Here is a 7,811-nt window from a genome sequence, read left to right on the forward strand (position 1 = left end):
CCTTCAGACTAATACCATCTTTTCCAAGCACATCCAACCACTGCACTGAAAACCCTATGATGAAACAGCCATCCTTCTACAGTAGAACTGCGTGTGGGTTTCCACTCTGTTCTCACTGCCCCCAGTGTCCCTGTCACATATGTACCCATCTGCCATTGAGCTGCATGGTATGTCTGTCCTCTAGTGGTCAGAGAGCTGTAACTGCGCCCTGCGGGACTCAGCCTTTGGTCTCTCTGTGTGTTGTGGATTTGCAGGAGATTAGAGTTAAAATTAACCTGCTTAAAAGAGACCGGCCCTTTTTTTATCCATCCACTGCTTTTTATAGGATCCACTGCTGGGAGTAATGGTAGTCTGTCTAGACTGTTCTGCTATCTAATGTTTTCTAGACTGATAGGCAGAGTCAGCCAGCCAGTCTCTCTCTTTCTCTCCTATCGTTTTCACTGTGCTTTCTATATGTGTGTCTAGCTCCACACAGGAAGTTATAGTGACAGTGGAAGGCTGTGTATGAGTGCTGTTGTGTGTGTGTGTGTGTGTGTGTGTGTGTGTAATGTGGTCAATGGCCATTCCCTGGGAAAGCCACATCATGTGGAGTCTACTCAGACTGGTGTTTGTCTGTGTGTGTTTGGTGGATTCCTCTGGGCTGGCCATGACTCTGACCTGGAAACTTAGAGCTAGCGGAAAACCCCTCCACCCACACACACACACACACACACACACACACACACACACACACACACACTATACTGTACACTAGCCCATACCCTCATAGCCACCTTGTCCTCAGTGACCCTAGTTTCTTCTTGTTAAGCTCTTGTCTCAGTGTCTGTGTTTACTGAAAACATCCCCCTTTTTTGTCTGCGTAGTCATTTGTTTGATCTTTCACACTGATTTCTCACTGATACAGAACTTGTCACTCTCTCTCTAACACACACACACACACACACACACACACACACACACACACACACACACACACACACACACACACTATTGGTGTCCCTCTGTATCTCTCTGATATAGATCCTGCCTGATGTCTTGCTCAGCTAGCTGTGTGTATGAGGGTTGTTTTGGCTGGTGGTTCTCAGTCAGTCAGTCAGTCAGTCAGTGGAGAATGGGAGTGGGCTACTCTGCTCTGCTGTGCTCCATCAGAATGTGTCTCCATCAGGCTGTGCTCCATCAGACTGTGTCTCCATCAGGCTGTGTCTCCATCAGACTGTGTCTCCATCAGGCTGTGTTAGTTAATCTGCTGGCCGGTGGTGTCGTGGTGTCGGCGCCACTATGAAGGGGATTATCTACCGACTAATCTGTCTGTGAGCACACCACCGCCCCGACCCACACTCTCCCTCCGTGCTCTCTTTCACTCTCTCTCTATCGCCCTCTCCCTCACTCTCTGGCTCGGTGGTATGCGTGGCAGGGAGGGCGGGGGGCCGGGGCGGCTGTACGGTAGGGTGGGGGCAAGAGGCGAGCAGTGTGGCGTCTCTCCAGAGATTAGCGGCGTGTGCCATTTTAATCTCACACTCTTCGATTTCAGGACTTCAAGGGCTTTAGAGGCGGATGGGAGGTTACGATGACGCTGAAATAAAGACGTTGAGGCACAGACAGACAGGTGCACAGGTGTTCACTTTCTTCCGGGATGAGGAGGAATGTTTAGGATGTAATGTTCAGGAGCTAATGAGCGGTGTGACCCGCTAGTGGTGTTTAGGCCTCATCCAACCACAACGTAGCAGGATGTTTACCTGTGTGTGTTTTTATGGGCATGTCTCAGCCAATCAAATCAAATTGTATTTGCCACATGCACCGAATACAACAGGTGTAGCCCTTACAGTCAAATGCTTACTTACACGCCCTTAACCAACAATGCAGTTTTAAGAAAAATAAGTGTTAAGTAAAGAATAGATAAGTAAAGAAAATGTAAAAATGAAAGACAATCAGCAGCCAGCATGGGTCACTGGTGGTGACAGTGGTATTGTGACAGTGCACGGTGTGTGACTACTTTGTCCTCCGTTTAAACTGTAACTCAACACCTTTTCTCTCCGCTCTTTTGTTGCTTTCTTCTCCTCCTGTTTTTGTAAATATCGTCACAGGTCACTAATGAGAAAGGGGGAAAAAGAGAGAGAGAGACAGGGATCTTTTGTTCCCAATTGGGCTTGTCTGTTCTTGGCAAAACTCTGCGGCAAAATTCAATATGGGTCTTTCTCAACACTGCACTTGTGATAAGCAGACCGTTTTCATTGATTGAACCAGGTAGGCTCATCATAGGGTGGTGCTGGCTTATGATGTCATACACACAGCATCCCCTATCAAGCCCAGTCCCCTTCTGAAGCTTCCATCTGGCTGTGGTCTTTTTCTGAATGGGACGTCCCCCTGAATGATCTGGTCCTGGTGTCTCTCCATCCGGTCCGGGGCGGTTCTGCTTGGCGGTCTGTCAGAACTCAAACCTCTGGTCTGACCACAGGCTGAACACAACGCTGAACACAACCCCTCACAGTCACAGCCCACAGCCCATAGGACTTTAGTCTTTATGAGAGCGTAATTACACACCAGCAGGGTATTTATACACGTGTGTGACTCAATGGGCCATGTGTGTGTCTGTGTGTGGAAGGAGCGTTCCCTTTGTGTAGTGTGTGTTTGTGTACAGTACAGTTTGTACGCCTGCACATTTGTATTGTGTATAGCTGGTGGGTGTTTATCACAGGAGGTTGGTGGCACTTTAATTGGGGAGGACGGGCACGTGGTAATGGCTGGAGCGGAATTGGTGGAATGGTATCAAATACATCAAACACATGGTTTCCATGGTTTCCAGGTGTTTGATGCCATTCCATTCGCTCCGTTCCAGCCATTATTATGAGCCGTCCTCCCCTCAGCAGCCTCCACTGATGTTTATGTATTTCAACATACACTAGGTGAGCCTGCAAAGTGTATTTTTTGTGTCTGTCTGGAGGGCACGGTCTGAGTGTGTGTGTTCAGGTGTTGTGGTCATGTTGATGCTTGCCCTGCTGTATGGCAGCAGGTGAAACCAGTCTAACCTCATCTGTAACAGGTCTATGTAGTGAGGTTATAGAGAGAGGATCAGGGTATGAATCCTTACCTCTGTCACCTGCCTACCACTTTCACATACACTCAGGACCCCTGGATGTTTGGTGAGAACTCTGCTGTATGTGTGTGTGTGTGTCACTGTTTGTTTTAGTGTGTGTGTGTATTCATGTCTGAGTGTGAGGAGGGGTCAGTGTCAAATTGATGTCCAATTGCAGCTGTTTTATTCTGGGCTGGCAGTGGGGCAGCTGGAGTGAAGCGGCAGCCTCTCTCTCTCTCTCTCTCTCTCTCTCTCTCTCTCTCTCTCTCTCTCTCTCTCTCTCTCTCTCTCTCTCTCTCTCTCTCTCTCTCTCTCTCTCTCTCTCTCTCTCTCTCTCTCTCTCTCTCTCTCTCTCTCTCTCTCTCTCTCTCTCTCCGCTCTTGCAGTTGTTCCACTGTGTCTGCTCAACTTGATCCCATGTCCTCTCGATTTTTCTAGAACGAGAGAGAGAGAGGGAAAGAGAAATTGTGTGCGGTTACAGTGGTGGAGCATGTGTTTTCTTTTTTCTTTTGTGTTTGAATTCAGACTTTTTTTTTTTGTCCCCTGAGCGGCGGGAGGTGGAAGGGGGGGGTGGTTTTGTGTGTGTAAGTTGAGTGCCGGGATCATAGCTGTATCACTGTGTCCGTGTCTCTTTCACACATATACACGCCACTAAACTCCCTCTACACACACACAGGACAGGACAGAGCCACAGGGACCCGCTGTTGGATTTAGGCCTACCACATCACCAGCCTACAGTAGAAAACTCCATCCGGACTTAAAGAGTGGAGCACAGTGTTGGGGCCCGCCCCTCAGCGTTCACAGTGTACATGTTGTGTGTTTTTGTCTCTGTCAGAAAAAGTGGATTTTGAGTGACATTGGAATGATCGTGACGGATCACACGGGGTGGAGTGCAGAAAGGAGGGAACAGAGGAGGGAGAGCGTGAGCGAGACGGAGCAAAGGAAGAATTGGTAGAAGTGAAGCTGGACAACGAGCTGGAGGCTGACAAAGGGAGGAAAGAGAGAGGGAGTCAGGAAGAGAGAGAGAGAGAGAGAGAGAGGGAGGGTGGGAAAGAGAGACAAGAGAGAGAGAGGGAGGGCGGGCGGGAAAGAGAGAGAGAGAGGAGGGGGGAGGGCGGGAAAGAGAGAGAGAGAGAGAGGGAGGGCGGGCGGGAAAGAGAGAGAGAGAGGAGGGGGGGGGGCGGGAAAGAGAGAGAGCGAGAGAGGGAGGGAGGAGAGACAGAGGAGCCAGCCCTTTGGCTGTTACAGACGTGTGTGTTAGGGGGTTGACAGACACAGTGCCTTTGTGTCCTGCTGAACACCGCTGGACAGGACACTGCTGTGCTGGGAGAGGAGAGGCACCGTCAGTTAGTCTGTCAGTCGCTCTGTCAGTCAGTCAGACCGTCTGTCTGTCTGTAGCGAAGCCAGACCTCTCTGTTACCAAACCCTCTGGCGTACATCTGCTCTCCAGGACTTCTTTGATTTCATCTCAGGGCCCAGGACGCCCCACCACGGCATGCGTGCACCCCCAAGCGTGAGCGTGTGTTAGTGTGTGTGCCTTGGAAAGCTCATGCCCTTCACATCCATGGAGGTCAGGAGTTTGAGACTGTGATGTGGGACTAAAAGCAGGTATCTTTGCAGATGTGCCAGCCGGGATGGAGAGGAGAACAGGGGACTAGACTGAACTGAATTGGTTGGAACTATCTTCTTAATTTTTTTCAGGGATGGTCTTGGCCCATCTGAAGAGCTACTCAGCCCTCTTGGTTTCTGCTTTCACTGCTTGTTTTATCTCCACGGATTTATGCTGACAGTATGACTTGGCCAGAGAGGGGGTGTGTTAAACTGACACCTGCGTCGTTTACTGGAAAATAGCGTGTTTGTGCGATACTGTCAAGACTTTGCCCCATCGTGTGTGTGTGTGTGGCCCATGTGGGCATTGAGTCGGCCCGTTTTGGGTAATCTCTGTGCCCCCATGCCCGCGGCTATGCCCCCCTACCCTGCTTTACCAGCTGGGTCAGAGTGGTGCTTCCAGAATCCCGTAGGGGTGGACTGTAGTGCCCCCGAGCCTCGCTGTATCTGGTTGGCAGTGCTGCATGGTGCCCCCTTGCCCTCACCCTCGCCCCCCACCATGAGGCCAGTCCCGGTCAGCAATGGACACGGCTGCACCAGCAGGGCCCAGCAACGTTCTCACCAGCCCAGGGTAAGGATTGGGCCCAGTGCCCACCAGGGGGTCTGTAAGATGGAGGTTTGTGTGTCTACCTCAGAATCTCAGTAGAGGTATCCATAGAGAGAGTTATGTGGAACTGGTGTTTTGCTAATTGTGCAGTGTGTATGCTTGCTTGTGTGTTTGTGTGTCAGAGAGAGAGAGAGAGAGAGCTTCTCCTAATGTGTTTGCTCTATGTCTGTCACAGGAGGTTGGTGGCACCGTAATTGGGGAGGATGGGCTCGTGGTAATGGCTGAAACGGAATAAGTGGTTTCCATGTGTTTGTTGCCATTCCATTTGCCCCGTTCTAGACATTATTAAGAGCTGTCCTCCCCCAGCAGCCTCCACTGATGTCTGTGGCAGTGTGATGCTGAATGTGAGCGACAATAATGCAGTAATCATTAAGCATCTGCTATAGTTGTGTTGTCCTCTTTAGGGGGTTGTGCCATATTGACTGTTTTTCCCTGGAGGGTTGTTACGAATTAGTGAGTTAAGACAGATGGAGGGGCTTGTTAAGTGGCAGTTTGAGAGGGGGTGTAGAGGCAATACGCCCCCCAGGCCTGCAGAATTCAGGGCATCTCTCATCCATGTGCACTCATTTAGTGTGTGTGTGTGTGTGTGTGTGTGTGTTTGCTCTCTCACTCTCTGTCTCTCTCACAGACACACAGTTGAGAAATGGCGGCTTGGGGAATGTGGGCAGGCAGGGGAAAGAGCAGCCAGGGCCATGCTATAGTATACGGACACAGCTGGCGTAAACACACTGTCTGTGTACAGTAATGGCCTCTCGCAATATGTGTACTGCATCAGTCCTGGAATCTCAGCTAGCTCCATCTGTAATTGTGTTGACCAGGATAGTAACACCAGTGTAACAGTATGTGGGTAATGCCAGTTAAATGCCACAGCGATGATGTCATTCTAATGTTGCTCAATGGCCAGGTTGGTGAGGCCATAACACACAGCACTCTCAGTATCTCTCTCTGATGGGAGTAGACACATTTGATACATCCAGTAGCCTAATAGACTACTGTTGCCACTGAATGTAGGGTTTAAGGAGAGTTTGGGTTAATAATAATAATAATAATATGCTATTTAGCAGACGCTTTTATCCAAAGCGACTTACAGTCATGTGTGCATACATTTTTACGTATGGGTGGTCCAGGGGATCGAACCCACTACCCTAGCGGTACAAGCGCCATGCTCTACCAATTGAGCTACAGAGGACCACAGAGGACCACCCATACAGGCTAGGATCTGTACTGAACAAAAATATAAACGCAACAATTGAAATAAATTCATTAGGCCTAATCTATTGATTTCACATGACTGGGAATACAGATAAGCATCTGTTGGTCACAGATGCCTTAAAAAAAAGGTGGATCAGAAAACCAGCATTTGCCTCATGCAGCGCGTCACATCTCGTTCGCATAGATTGATAAGGCTGTTGATTGTGGCATGTGAAATCTTGTCACACTCTTCTTCGATGGCTGTGCGAAGTTGCTGGATATTGGCGGGAACTGGAACACGCTGTCGTACACGTCAATCCAGAGCATCCCAAACATGCTCAATGGGTGGCTTGTCTAGTGAGTATGCAGGCCATGGAAGAACTGGGAAATGTTCAGCTTCCAGGAATTGTGTACAGATCCTTGCGACTTGGGGCCATGCATTATCATGCTGAAACATGAGGTGATGGTGGTGGATGAATGGCACGACAATGGACCTCAGGACCTCATCACGGTATCTCTGTGCATTCAAATTGCCATCGATAAAATGCAATTGTGTTCGTTGTCCGTAGTTTATGCCTGCCCATACCATAACCCCACCGCCACCATGGGGTACGCTGTTCACATTGTTGACATCAGCAAACTGTTCGCCCACACAACGCCTTACACGTGGTCTGCGGTTGTGAGGCCTGTTGGGCCTACTGCCAAATTCTCCAAAACGATTCATGGAGGTGGCTTATGGTAGAGAAATGAACATTCAATTCTCTGGCAACAGCTCTGGTGGACATTCCCGCAGTCAGCATGCCAATTTGCGCGCTCCCTCAAAACCTGAGACATCTATGGCATTGTGTTGTGCACATTTTAAAGTGGCCTTTTATTGTCCACAGCACAATAATAATATGCCATTTAGCAGACGCTTTTATCCAAAGCGACTTACAGTCATGTGTGCATACATTTTTACGTATGGGTGGTCCCGGGGATCGAACCCACTACCCTGGCGTTACAAGTGCCATGCTCTACCAATTGAGCTACAGAGGACCACCTGTGTAATGATAATGCTGTTTAATCAGCTTCTCGATATGCCACACCTGTCAGGTGGATGGATTATCTTGGCAAAGGAGAAATGCTCACTTACAGGGATGTAAACAAATTTGTGATATTGTTTTGGAGAGAAATAAGCTTTTTGTGCGTATGGAACATTTCTGGGATTTTTTATTTCAACTCATGAAACACTTTACATATTGCGTTTTATATATTTGTTCAGTGTAGAATAAAAGCTCAGGTTGGACAATTGCATTGGTTAGACAAACAATAAGATGATAATTATACAGATAG

This window comes from Coregonus clupeaformis, chromosome 35 (genome assembly GCF_020615455.1).
Source record: "Coregonus clupeaformis isolate EN_2021a chromosome 35, ASM2061545v1, whole genome shotgun sequence".
In the NCBI taxonomy this organism is placed as follows: Eukaryota; Metazoa; Chordata; class Actinopteri; order Salmoniformes; family Salmonidae; genus Coregonus; species Coregonus clupeaformis.